Genomic DNA, 13,627 nt, shown 5'->3' with positions numbered 1-13,627 from the left:
ATCCCTGGGGGCCAGGGGCCGGGAGGGAGGGGGAGAGGGGGGGGGGGAGGCAGAGAGAGAGAGAGAGAGAGAGAGGGAGGCAGGCAGGCAGGCAGGCAGGCAGGCAGGCAGGCAGGCAGGCAGGCAGGCAGGCAGGCAGGCAGGCAGGCTGCTGATGTTCTGATTTGTTTCACCTTTCCAGCAGCTGAGCTAGAGACAGTATTTCCTCTGTTGCCTCTTCTCTGTGTGTGGGCAGGTTGTACAAGCACTAGATCCAGTCACTTTAAATATAATGATTTATTTTTAAGACCGAATACCACAAAGTTATGCAAACATCATAGAATAAAACTGAAGGTCTTGCATATAAAATTGCATATGAGCTGAAAATCTGACCTAACTTTTTATTGAGTTCCTTCACATCCATACTTCTGTCTAACCAAAATCCTACCATACAACAGTCTTTAAATCAGCTCTTCCCTGGCCTGATTTCTTCAGACTTGGCAAACTTAATTGTAATAGAATTCTTTTTGATTTATTATATTGACAGAAGAAGATAATTTGTTATTATATTCATGCCGTCTTCTCTCTGTTTCAAAAATTAGGCATTTGAACAGCCCAGTAATGATATGCCACTTAAAACAGTAACTGTGGCTTGGGACAGTTCTCCAAAACCTATTCCAGAGTATGGCAATCCACATGTATTTAAGGAAATGAAAAGGACTGCCACATGATAACCTGTTGTAGTGCCATCTTCATTGCTTTCCTATCAATTCCATTTTATTTCTTGACTCTCCATGACAGTTTAGCTCTGATTCTTCAGAAGTTCTAAGAGTAGGCACCTCCTTCCAGACTGCATTGGAAGCAGCGGGTCCTCACCACCTCCAAAACAGACCAGAAACCCTTCTCTCTTTTGTACTAACTGTGTTTCAAAACAGAGAGAGAGGAACATTTTTTTTGTAATTTTGGTTCTTACCTGTTATAAAACTGTGGTTGTGGCATTAGAGTCTCTTGATGCTAAAATGTAAATTATATTGCTAAAAAAATACACAAACTTTTAGCACTGACCTTTGCTGTTTGGTGTAGAGCAATTGCTTTTCTCAGCATCACATTCATCCCACAGCTGATGCTGGCATTACTTGATATTGGTAAGAGAATCAGCTAGCTTAACAGACTTTAGTCTCACCATTTTCCTAGGGTGACTGCTTCCTAATTCCCAGTCCTTCCTCCCATCTCTCAAGTGGGAAACCCTTGCGTTCCTGTGATTTGACCGACGAAAATAGAGGCCAGCGCTAGGGAAGTAGAGATGGTGTGTAAAGAAACTGTAAAAGTCAATAGAAGGGCTTGCTTGTTTTTGTTCTTGCATAAAATGGACGACCTTGAGAGTGATTATTCATCTGAATCCTCATCTATGTAAAAAAAAAAAAAAAGTTGAGCATTTAGGTCACGGGGTTGCATTTCTTTATATACAAGGAGATGGGGACAAAGGCTTCCCTCAGAACTAAAATTGGGGAGGTTATTAAAAAGCCTTCTTGTAGTCAAAAGGAACAAGAGGTGACAATGAGTTTAGGGCATGACAGGCAGTCTCAACACAAGTGGTGTCAATAAAAAAATCTTAACAGTATTGCAGAGTAATATTGCAGTATTACTGAAATGAGCAGTAGAGAGTTCAAAATGAGGGAAGTTGACATGGTCATAGTGAAGGGGGCATGCGAAAGGTGTCAGTGAGGAAGGAGGAGACTTGCGTTTTACACTAGAAAAGGGAATAGTACCTTTCAGACTTAAAACTGAGTAAATTGGAATGAAATTTTAATTGGTCATGCTTGGAATTTAAATGGGGTGAGTTTTAGGAATGCCAAGAGATGCAGAATTGATTGAGAGGGGTGCTAATATTCTATGATTTTTGGTTTTGTTGTATTTGCAAGAGTTTACCGTAAGTGGGGGGGATGGTCATAACTCAACGCGGTAGGTTGACCCTGGCCAGCAACTAAGCACCCACCCAGCCACTTGCTCACTCCCCCCCTCCCCCAGTGGGACAGGGGACAAGAACAGGAAGAGCAAAAGCAAGAGAAAAACTCATGGGTCGAGATAGGGGGGGAGAATCAGAAAAGCAGGAGCCAAATAACAGATTAGGCTGAAGGCCAGTGTTTTTATCATAGCTCTCCCAGGCAAAGGAAAACAACGCGATAAACATCACAGCAAAACCTGAAAGCAGCCATTAACGAGCTCTGGAGTTTGATGTACAGCAAGAGAGGGAGTACACCATGGAGCAGGTGCAGGAACAAATAAACCAGTATTGCGAGCAAACAAGTCAACATCTTGACCAGCAACAGCAAGTAACAATTGCAAAGTAACAGATAAACAGGTATAACAACTATAAATTCAGTCTAGCATACTCCAATCAAATCTGTTGTCATCTCAAACCACCAAGCCGATCTATCACTCCCCCTCCTCAACTGGACAGGGGAGAGAAAATACGACAAAAGGCTCATGGGTCGAGATAAGGACAGGGAGATCACTCAGCAATTACCGTCACGGGCAAAACAGAATCGGCTTGGGGAAATTAATTTAATTTATTGCCAATTAACAACGGAGTAGGATAATGAGAAATAAGAACAAATCTAAAAACACCTTCCCCTCCACTCTTCCCTTCTTCCCGGGCTCAACTTCACTCCTGGCTTCTCTACCTCCTCCCCCTGAGCAGCGCAGGGGGACAGGGAATGGGTGTTGCGGTCAGTTCATCACACATTGTCTCTGCCGCTCCTTCCTCCTCACGCTCTTCCCCTGCTCCAGCGTGGGGTTCCTCCCACAGGAGACAGTCCTTCATGAACTTCTCCAACGTGGGTCCTTCCCACGGGCTGCAGTTCTTCACGAACTGCTCCAGCATGGGTCCTTTCAACGGCATGCAGTCCTTCAGGAACAGACTGCTCCAGCGTGGGTCCCCCGTGGGGCCACAGGTCCTGCCAGAAAACCTGCTCCAGCGTGGGCTCTTCACAGGGTCACAGCCTCCTTCAGGCACATCCACCTGCTCTGGCATGGGGTCCTCCACAGGCTGCAGCGTGGATATCTGCTCCACTGTGGACCTCCATGGGCTGCAGGGGGACAACCTGCGTCACCATGGTCTTCACCATGGGCTGCAGGGGAATCTCTGCTTCAGCACCTGGAGCACCTCCTCCCCTCCTTCTTCTCTGACCTTGGTGTCTGCAGAGTTGTTTCTCTCACATATTCTCACTCCTCTCTCTCACAGCTGCTGTTGCGCAGCTTTTTTTACCCCTTCTTAAATATGTTATCGCAGAGGCGCTACCACCGTCGCTAATTGGCTCAGCTTTGGCCAGTGGCGAGTCCGTCTTGGAGCCAGCTGGAACTGGCTCTGTCGGACATGGGGACAGATTCTGGCATCTTCTCACAGAAGCCACCCCTGCAGCCCCCCCGCTACCAAAACCTTGCCACGTAAACCCAATACAGTTTGCCCAACCAGTCTCTGAGAAATGGCTACCTTGGAAAGACTTATGCTTATAGGTCCTGGAAGAGTCCTTTTTGGGTAACTCATACCTCTTTCCAGCTAACCTCTTATATGAAATTGTTCAAACACAGCTTCTGAATGAAATAAAATGCTGAGAGAATTTGGGGCTGAACTGAGTTTGCACTCACAGTGTGTAAGGTACTGAACAGTTAAATTGTTACGCATGATGGGGAATGAAAGCTGTTTCTTAAAGGATTTTTCTGACAAAATAACAGCTGTTAAGATTCCTGCATGTGGAACCAGAACTAAATCCACAGAAGTAAACCATTTTCCAAGTTTCAACTCACTTTGCTGTAGACATCCACATCCATAATGTAGACTCTCAAAACTGCACCCAGCTGCTGCTTCTCCCTGGAGCCACTAAACATTTCACCATCTTCCTTGGCAATCCAGCTCTGTTACAGGGCATTTCTCATAGCACCAAGCAGCTCCATGCCTGGCCCAAACCTTCAAGGTTAACAAATTAAACATTTCCTTACTTCTCTCATTTGCAGGGTGAGTTAACCAAACAGAGCAGAAAAACATTTGCTGCCTTTCTCTGTCTCATGGTCCAGCAGTGACAGCACTCACCCAGTGGGTGAGCAATTGAGTACAATTTCTATGTCTGCTCAAGATCTCAAAGGGTGTCTTCAATGAGAATATTTCAACAACCAGTCTATCAAGTATTCTGAGAGGGACTCTCTTCATATCTCCTAATGAAACTTTTTTTCTCCCATGTAAATATTAAAATATTTATTGATCCTAAAGGAGAAGGTCAGAGGATCTTAGGTGCCTAAATTTCTAAGTACTTTCAATAAGAACCCAGGCACCTGGCTTGCACAGTGCCAAAGTCAGCTCTTATAAAATACTACCTTTTGTGGATGCAATCATAATACCTACATGGAAAACAGAACAGTAGTTCTCAGTATGAACGTATTCATGTGGTTCTACTTCTTCACATACTAATGCAGTATATGTCTGCCTTACTGTATTGGATCTGGCTGGGATGGAGTTAACTTTCCCCATAGCAGCCCTCATAGTGCTGTGCTTTGGATTGGTAGCTAGAAAGGTGTTGATAACACACCAGTGTTTTGGCTACTGCTGAGCAGCGCTCACACAGCATCATGGCTGTCTTTCCAACCCCCTGACCCCAAAGGCCAGTAGGCTGGGGGTGGGCAAGAGGTTGGGAGGGGACATAGTCAGGACAGCTGGCTCAAACTGACCAAAGGGATATTCCATACCATATGACCTCATGCTCAGCAATAAAAGCTAAGAGAAAGGAGGAGGAGCAGGAGGCATTCGTTATTAAGGCATTTGTCTTCGAAGCAACTGCTATGCGTACTGAGGCCCTACTTCCCAGGAAGTGGCTGGACATCGCCTGCTGATGGGAAGTAGAGAAATCTTTTTGTTTTCCTTTGTCTGTTATAGGGTACATAAAACCTGAACCATAGATAGTAGAAATTGTAGCACAAAGGTAGATATTTTATAGTTTTAAAAAAACAACAACTTCATTTTATATTTAATATGCTTTTAGAGAGTGAGAATCACTTAGCTGGAATAGAGTGTGCCATGAATTTGAGAGCAAGCTTTTGTGCTCAGTATGTGGGTGTATTGGGTTTACGTGGCAAAGTTTTTTTTTGGGGGGACTGCAGGGGTGGCTTCTGTGAGAAGACACCAGAAGCTGCCTCCATGTTGGACAGAGCCAGTTCCAGCCGGCTCCAAAACAGATCTGCTGCTGGCCAAAGCTGAGCCAATCAGCAATGCTGTGGCGCCTCTGTGATAACATATTTAAGAAAGGGTAAAAAAATGCTGGACAGCAGCTGTGAGAGAGAGGAGTGAGAACGTGTGAGAGAAACAACCCTGCAGTCACCAAGGTCAGTGAAGAAGGAGGGGGAGGAGGTGCTCCAGGTGCCGGAGCAGAGATTCCCCTGCAGCCTGTGGAGAGGACCATGGTGACGCAGGTTGTCCCGCTGCAGCGTGGGAAGGACCCACGCTGGAGCAGTTCGTGAACGATTGTATCCCGTGGAGGGACCCCACGCTGGAGCAGGGGAAAAGCGTGAGGAGGAAGGAGTGGCAGAGACAAAGTGTTACGAACTGACTACAACTCCCATTCCCCATCCCCCTGCTCCGCTCGGGGGTGGAGGGAGGAGGTAGAAGAGTCAGGAGTGAAGCTGAGCCTGGGAAGAAGGGTGGGGGTGGGAAGGTGTTTTTAGTTTTGTCATTTCTCACCATCCTATTTTTAATTGGCAATAAATTAAATTATTTTCCCCAAGTCAAGTCTGTTTTGCTCTTTACGGTAACTGGTGAACAATCTCCCTGTCATGACCCATGAAAGCATGGAATCTCCTCCCTCTTATAGCCCAGAAACTCAGACAACATTGCTATGCAGTAGGAAAATCCATCTCGCAACACAATGACTTAGTGTTGCACATTACTGTTGCAGCACATGCGGTACCTATCACCACCTACTATTTGTGTTCTCTACAACTTGTTTACAAGTTGGCTGCTTAGGGATGATATTTTAGACACAGTCCTGAAAGGTGTGTTTTTTCCCTAATATTTCTTAAAGCTTCTGTCAAGTTTTTTGTATGGAAGAAATCAACACAAAACTAGTAAAGCCATTGGCACATGATAGAGAAATACAGTGGCTTGGCAGGTTTGGAAGTACTCTTACGTAATGGTAGTGGGCACGTGAGGGAAAGAGAAATGTAGGGAAAATGTGGAGAAAGAAGCCAAGAAAACTGAATGAAACTTCAGAGCGGCCACTTTTAAAGTGGAACACAATGTGCAAATGGGAGTAATATCTCTTCTAAAGGATAATATACTAAAAAACCCCCCGTTCAATAACTTTGGTGCTGATTCATTCTTACAAAGATGACACAGTTCTGTTTCCTCCTACACACTTATGTGTGCAGAGGAGTCTAGAACTGTAAACTCAGACTTTAACAAAACAACTAACATTTTCTGTAATAGAGCTTAATTTAATAGTAATTCTCAAGACCTTCATCATCTGTGGAGATAAACTGCCTGGATTATATATTACAGATGAAATATTGTATAAGCAGCTGGGAGAAGTCTCACAATCGCTAGCCCTTGTTCTCATGGGGGACTTCAACTTACCAGATGTCTGCTGGAAATGCAATACAGCGGAGAGGAAACAGTCTAGGAGGTTCCTGGAGTGTGTGGAAGATAACTTCCTGACACAGCTGGTGAGTGAGGCAACTAGGGAATGTGCCCCGCTGGACCTGTTGTTTACGAACAGAGAAGGACTTGTGGGAGATGTGATGTTTGGAGGCCGTCTTGGGCACAGCGATCACGAAATGATAGAGGTTTCGATTCTTGGAGAAGTAAGGAGAGGGGTTAGCAGAACTGCTACCTTGGACTTCTGGAGGGCAGACTTTGGCCTGTTTAGGGGCCTGGTTGAGAGAGTCCCTTGGGAGGCAGTCCTGAAGGGCAAAGAGGACCAGGAAAGCTGAATATTCTTCAAGAAGGAAATCTTAAAGGCGCAGGAGCAGGACGTCCCTATGTGCCGGCAGGGGAGAAGACTGGCCTGGCTGAACAGAGAGCTTTGGCTGGAACTCAGGAGGAAAAAAAAGACAGTTTATGACCTTGGGAAGAAGGGGCAGGCAACTCAGGAGGACTACAAGGACATCATGAGTTTATGCAGGGAGAAAATTAGAAGGGCCAAAGCCCAACTAGAACTAAATATGGATACTGTGGTAAAAGACAACAAAAAATGTTTCTATAAATACATTAGCAACAAAAGGAGGGCTAAGGAGAATCTTCATCCTTTATTGGACGCAGGGGGAAACATAGTGGCAAAGGATGAGGAAAAGGCTGAAGTACTTAATGCCTTCTTTGCCTCAGTCTTTACTAGTAAGACCAGTTGTTCTCAGGACACCCAGCCCCCTGAGCTGGAAGACAGGGATGGGGAAAGCAGAATGAAGCCCCCATAATGCAAGGGGAAATGGTTAGTGACCTGCTACACCACTTCTTAGGCACACACAAGTCTATGGGGCTGGATGGGATCCACCCAAGGGTATTGAGGGAGCTGGTGGAAGTGCTCACCAAGCCACTTTGCATCCTTTATCAGCAGTCCTGGCTAACCGGGGAGGTCCCAGTTGACTGGAGGTTAGCCAATGTGACGCCCATCTTCAAGAAGGGCCGGAAGGAGGATCCGGGGAACTACAGGCCTGTCAGCCTGACCTCGGTGCCGGGGAAGGTTATGGAGCAGATCATCTTGAGTGCCATCACACGGCACGTACAGGACACCCAGGTGATCAGGCCCAGTCAGCATGGGTTTGTGAAAGGCAGGTCCTGCTTGACTAACCTGATCTCCTTCTATGACAAGGTGACCCTCCTAGTGGATGAGGGAAAGGCTGTGGATGTTGTCTATCTAGACTTCAGTAAAGCCTTTGGCACCATTTCCTGCAGCGTTCTCCTGGAGAAACTGGCTGCTCATGGCTTGGACGGGCGTACTGTTCGCTGGGTAAAAAACTGGCTGGATGGTTGGGCCCAAAGAGTGGTGGTGAATGGAATTAAACCCAGTTGGCGGCCGGTCACAAGTCGTGTTCCCCAGGGCTCAGTATTGGGTCCAGTTCTGTTCAATATCTTTATGAATGGGGATGAGGGGATCGAGTGCACCCTCAGTAAGTTTGCAGACGACACCAAGTTGTGTGGGAGTGTTGACCTGCTTGAGGGCAGAAAGGCTCCACAGAGGGATCTGGACAGGCTGGATTGATGGTCTGAGGCCAATTGTATGAGATTCAACAAGGCTAAGTGCCAGGTCCTGCACTTGGGTCACAACAACCCCATGCAATGCTACAGGCTTGGGGAAGAGTAGACCTTATCACTCTCTACAACTACCTGAAAGGAGGTTGTAGAGAGGTGGGGGTCGGTCTCTTTTCCCAGGTAACAAGCAATAGGACGAGAGGAAATGGCCTCAAGTTGCGCCAGGGGAGGTTTAGATTGGATATTAGGAAAAGTCTCTTCACCGAAAGGGTTATCAAGCGTTGCAACAGGCTGCCTAGGGAAGTGGTTGAGTCACCATCCCTGGAGGTATATAAAAGACATGTAGACATGGCACTTAGGGACATGGTTTAGTGGTGGACTTGGCAGTGTTAGGTTTGCGGTTGGACTCGATGATTTTAAAGGTCCTTTCCAACCTATACGATTATGTGATTGTATTCTATGAGTATATTACTTTCTTGATTTGCCATGTAGGTTTAACAGTGCTGACTATGAACTACTCAAAGCTTACAAAACATTTAAATTCTGGGTGCCTTTTGGAAGAACTTTCTTCAGCTCTGGGTTCTTTCCCTTACAGAATGGAAAAAGCAAAAAGCAGGTTGGTTTCCCTTGCTGGCCTTTGCAGGACAAACCTGTGAAATGAGGCATAACTCTTTTAGGAATAGGATCCCTTAATAAATACATCTGTGAGTGTAACTGCATTCGAAGCCATTGCAGTAACTCAGCATGTTCTTGGACAATTTCCTAACTCTTGCTGCATATGAAAGAAGTTGCTGACTGTCCCATAATTCAGGTAATGACACTGTGCCTCGAAGGGGGGAGCTCAGAGACTGTAGTGGTGTAAATATGAGTTGTATTCTGTGGACTGAAGTCACCATTTAGGCAGGCTCTGTTTGGTGCTGATTCAAGACTACACTCCCAGTTTTTATTGCTGAGCATGACATTATATGGCATGGAATATCTCTTCAGTCAAGTTGGGTCAACTGTCTGTATTGCTTTCTCCCCCCCTCCTTTTTCTCTCTCTCCCTTTTGTTCTCTCCCTCTCTTTCCATCTCTTTAACGTTCTCTTTCTTTCTCTCTCCCTCTCACTCCTCTCTCTCTCCCCATCTCCCTGTCTCTTTCCCTCTCCCTCTCTCTCCTCCTTTCTCTCTTGTTTCGCTCCTTCTTTCTCTCTCCCCCCCTTTCTCTCTCTCCTACCTTTCCCTCTTTCTCTTTCACTCTCACTCTCCATTTCTCTTTCTTTCTCTCTCCCACTCTCTCCTCTCCTTTTTTTCTCTCCCCTTCTCTCTGCCCCCTCTTCTTTCTCCCCCCCCCTCTCCTGCCTTTCCCTTTCTCTCTTTCCCTTTCCTCTCCCTGTCTCTTCCCCCCATCTCTCTCTCTCCTGCTCTCTCCCTCCTCTCCCTCTTTTTTCCTCTCTCCCCTTCTCCCTCCCTTTTCTCTCCTTTGTTCACTCGCTGCCTTGCTCGCTCCTCCACTCACTCTGCTGCTTCGCTCTCTCCTCCACTTTCTCACCCCTCCACTGCTTCACTGCTTGGCTCGCTCCTTTGCTGCTTCACTTGCTTGCTGCTTTGCTGCTTTGCTCCTTCACTTGCTGGTTTGTGTGCTTGCTCCTTTGCTCACTCGTTGTGTCACTCACTGCTTCCCTTGCTCACTCCTTCACTGCTCTGCTCAGCTGCTTTACTCGCTCAACCCTTTGCAACTCTGCTTGCTCCTCCGCTCGCTCACTCCTTCGCTTGCTCCTGCACTCCTTCACTATTTTGCTTTCTCCTCTGCTGCTTGGCTGGCTTGCTCCTATGCTCCCTCTCTCCTCCGCTGCTTCACTTGCTTGCTGCTTCACTCTCTGCTTTGCTTGCTCACTCCGCTGCTTTGCTCACTCCTTCGCTGCTTTGCTTGTACCTTCGTTTGCTCCCTTGCTCCTTCGCTGCTTCACTTGCTTGTTCCTTTGCTCGCTCCTTCACTCGCTCACTCCTTTGCTCACTCCTTAGATCACCCCTTCAACTGTTTTGCTTGCTCCTTTGCAGCTTTTCTCATTCGCTCCTTTGCTTGCTCCTCTGCTCCTCCGCTCGCTCCTTCACTCCTCTGCTAGCTCCTTTTGCTCGCTCCTTTGCTCTTTCATTTGCTCAATCTATTGCTCACTCCTTTGCTGTTTCACTCACTCCTTTGCTTGCTCACTTCTTCGCTCCTCCCCTTGCTCCATTGCTTGCTTCTCCATGTCTCCACTCACTCCTTCACTTGCTTCTCTGCTATTTTGCTTGCTCCTTTGCTTAGAATGGCTATATCACCAAACAGCAAAGAAAAACCCAAACTGTTTGTACTAAAGAACTACCTTGAGCCACAGTAGTGTGTGTGCACGTGTAGTTTTTGTGCACATGAAGTTTGTGTTTGAGTATCTGTGTGTGGTTTTAAGTGTTCTTGGTTACAGTGAGCCTCTGGAAAACATAAATACTGAGAGGTAACCATTTCTATTAGCTGATTGTTTTAGCAGTCACATAATCCTTCCTTTGATATCTTGGGTCAATGAAATCCTAGTACCACCAGGGTTTAGTAGGAGAAATCTTAAAATAATTTCTCTGTGATCTTTCCTGCAGCAGAAGCAGCAGTAAAAATTATTACTCTGCTACAATAAAGGAGTATTTGTGTATTCTTGATTGGCTCTTCTCCAAAAGCTATTGTTGTAGGTCTAGAAATCTAGAGAGATCTCCCTTCTGGGTACTCAATACTCTTTACCAGATGAAATATAAGGGGAAACAGTGTTTTTAGATATAGTTATAAATTTAGCTCTCTAAGTTCCATAACCACAGTTATGCTCTGCCAGTAACTTAAAAACTAAGTCCATTTGAAAAATCAGGCCAAAGTACAAACACACTCCCATAATTATTAGCAGGTCACTCTGAAGATGATGCTAGAGGTCAATTACTGCAGTAATACTGTATAATGTTCTGCATATCCACATACCTTCTTGTGTTAAGAATATCATAAGGTGTACTAATTTGATTTTAGAGAGAAAACAATAACATTTTTCATAGGCTCTTAGAAAAGGTACATCTTTTTTGCTCCAGGGCTCGACTCCTGTTCCTGCTGAACTGAGCCAGTATGTAAAATCAGAACTGATATCAGCTCAGTAGGCACCGGAGGACGGGTCCATCAAAAGCTTGGAACAACAGCAGCAGCTGTAAATGGCAGCTCCAGTCGGAAACAATAATTTCCTGCAAACAATATACATTGCTAAGCTACAACTGCAGAGAAATCATGAGAGCATCCATTAAAGAAGAGACTACTTTACAAAACAACGCTTTATAGACAATTCCAATTTAAAATCACATTTATTCCCTCTGACCTTTAGAAAAGCACTGTAACCAAATTATCTTAAATTCTCAGTCTGACTGCAAAAGTAAAGAGCACTGTTTATTCTTAGCTAAAAAAGAGTGTCTTTGGTTCTTGCTGTGTCACCTCTGCTTCTTATGCTCTGTATACTGTGTTTCACACACAAACATTTATTACAGAACTATATATTAAGCAGCAGTGTATCTCAGCCAGCAAATGCACTCCACCTGATGTAGGCTGGCACTTAAGAAATGTTCTCATCTCCTCTTCTCTTCAGGTACAGAACTTAGCCACTGTGAACAAAGAGGAAAACAATCACTGTTCACCAATCAGCTAAGCTCTGTACCTTGTCAGAGAGGTCTTCATCTAACTAATTATCATATGAGGTTCTTCCATGATATGTGTTCCTTTTCTGTTTGGACTTTTTAAATGGATGGAGAAGGTTCCAAGGTGTATATCAGATAGATAGTCATGATGATTTTCATAGTAGCAGCTGGGGTTATGGCTATGTGGTAATCCCTGGCAATGTGATTTTAATCTCAAATCCTAAATCATCATGCCAGGAACCCAAACAGCCACAACATTAAAAGAAAGCTGTGCAGTCACTCTTTCTTCACAAGCTCAATATTTCTTAAGAGCATAGTTCTCATAACAAAATCCTCAGATTTTATTTATTTAGCTCAGCATGCATTTCTAGTCTGTCTGAGAAGTCAAACAAGTAATTCTAGACTATTGCTAACATATCTTGTGTAATTTTCCTATGCTAGATACTTACCACCAGAAATTTGTAGAAATTTTTATTTTCATTTTAATATTTAAGGAACTATAGGAAGACAGCACCAAGAAGAACAAACTGCATCTGCATCTTTATGGCCTTCATTGTACTTCAGACACTTAAAAGGCATTTACCCGATTACAGAAATGTTGAATGTAACTCTCAAATTTGGGTGGGTTCTTGATAACTGGGAGCGCATAAGCAAGTGTCTTGTTATAGCCCTGCCTGTTTTTAGAATGTGACCCTTTCCCCTCCAACTGACATCCGGTCACTCTACAATCTAATCCACATTGACCACATTTTCCTGGCAGGCACAGTTCTTGTCTATACAGAACAGGACTATTCATAAACAAACTTGTTCTCATGGTATCTGCCATAGTCCATATAAATATAGTAAATGCCATAAATTCACGTTGAACTTAATATCAAGCACTGCCTACATGTTGAGGCTTGAATGGGAGAGAATTAAGATTCCTGCTCAGTACTGATTACAAAATTATGATTTTGCTAAATTAGATGTCTTAATTTTGATATCACAAATCAACTATAAAGTTATGTGAACATCCAAGGCAATCAGTCTGTCAGATGAATTATATCATTAGGCAAAAATCTGAGGTATGCTGTACTGGTCTCTGCTGATCTTCATACCAATCCTAACTGGCTGTGTGTTAAACATACATGTACAAATAATGTAAGGTTATCTCAAGCAATTCAAATAAATAGACTGAAAGATGGAGAATATCTTTGCAAATGACCAGTTTATAACCTGCAGCAATCTTTATTTTGTGAATATTACTTGCAATTTTGCATTTTCTCTGTTGTCTCATCCCCATTAATTTCAGAAACAAGCTAGATTGTGTATGACATTAAGCAGCTTCTTAATGTCAAGGCTTCTCTTCTTACCTCAGATTCAGTCTTCAAAGACCTGACTACACTTAGCACAAAATTATTTAAATTATCAAATTGTTCTCACACGATTCAGATTTGTACAATTTCATAATTCCATTACGGGTGCAGATTCTTTTCAAAGATTGTGCTACCTATCAAGTCAATATGCAACTTTGGTAAACTGCTTCTCACACAATTGCAATTTTGTTTAAGATGTGTTGTAAACAGAGTTAAGAATACAGAATGGAAAACAACTGCACGTGGAGCCTGGCCTTTTCTGGCTGTTCTGACTTACAATTGCCTATTGTACAGGCCATTACAAAGCCTAGAACAAAGCCCCTCTGTGCTCTTCAGCTAGTGCCTACATGCATCTAACTCAGTGCTCCAGCAGCTGGGTTTAAAAACAAACAAGA

The 13,627-nt window shown here is 44.4% G+C and overlaps 1 long non-coding RNA gene across 1 annotated transcript in view; it reads right to left on the bottom strand.

Annotated features, from left to right (window-relative positions):
- Window positions 1–1,050: 1,050 nt before the first annotated feature.
- LOC140651519 (uncharacterized) overlaps window positions 1,051–13,627 on the bottom strand; it is a 45,967-nt gene continuing 33,390 nt past the window's right edge. The window contains exons 4-6 of the long non-coding RNA XR_012042414.1: window positions 6,855–7,050; window positions 6,599–6,723; window positions 1,051–1,385 (exon numbers count right to left, since the gene is read on the bottom strand). This is a non-coding gene — a long non-coding RNA (uncharacterized lncRNA). The remainder of the gene's footprint in view (window positions 1,386–6,598; window positions 6,724–6,854; window positions 7,051–13,627) is intronic.

The sequence above is a fragment of the Ciconia boyciana genome, chromosome 4, assembly GCF_034638445.1.
Source record: "Ciconia boyciana chromosome 4, ASM3463844v1, whole genome shotgun sequence".
NCBI classification, from domain to species: Eukaryota; Metazoa; Chordata; class Aves; order Ciconiiformes; family Ciconiidae; genus Ciconia; species Ciconia boyciana.
Note: the sequence above shows the minus strand (reverse complement) of the source record. Positions and strands in the feature narration are given on the sequence as shown.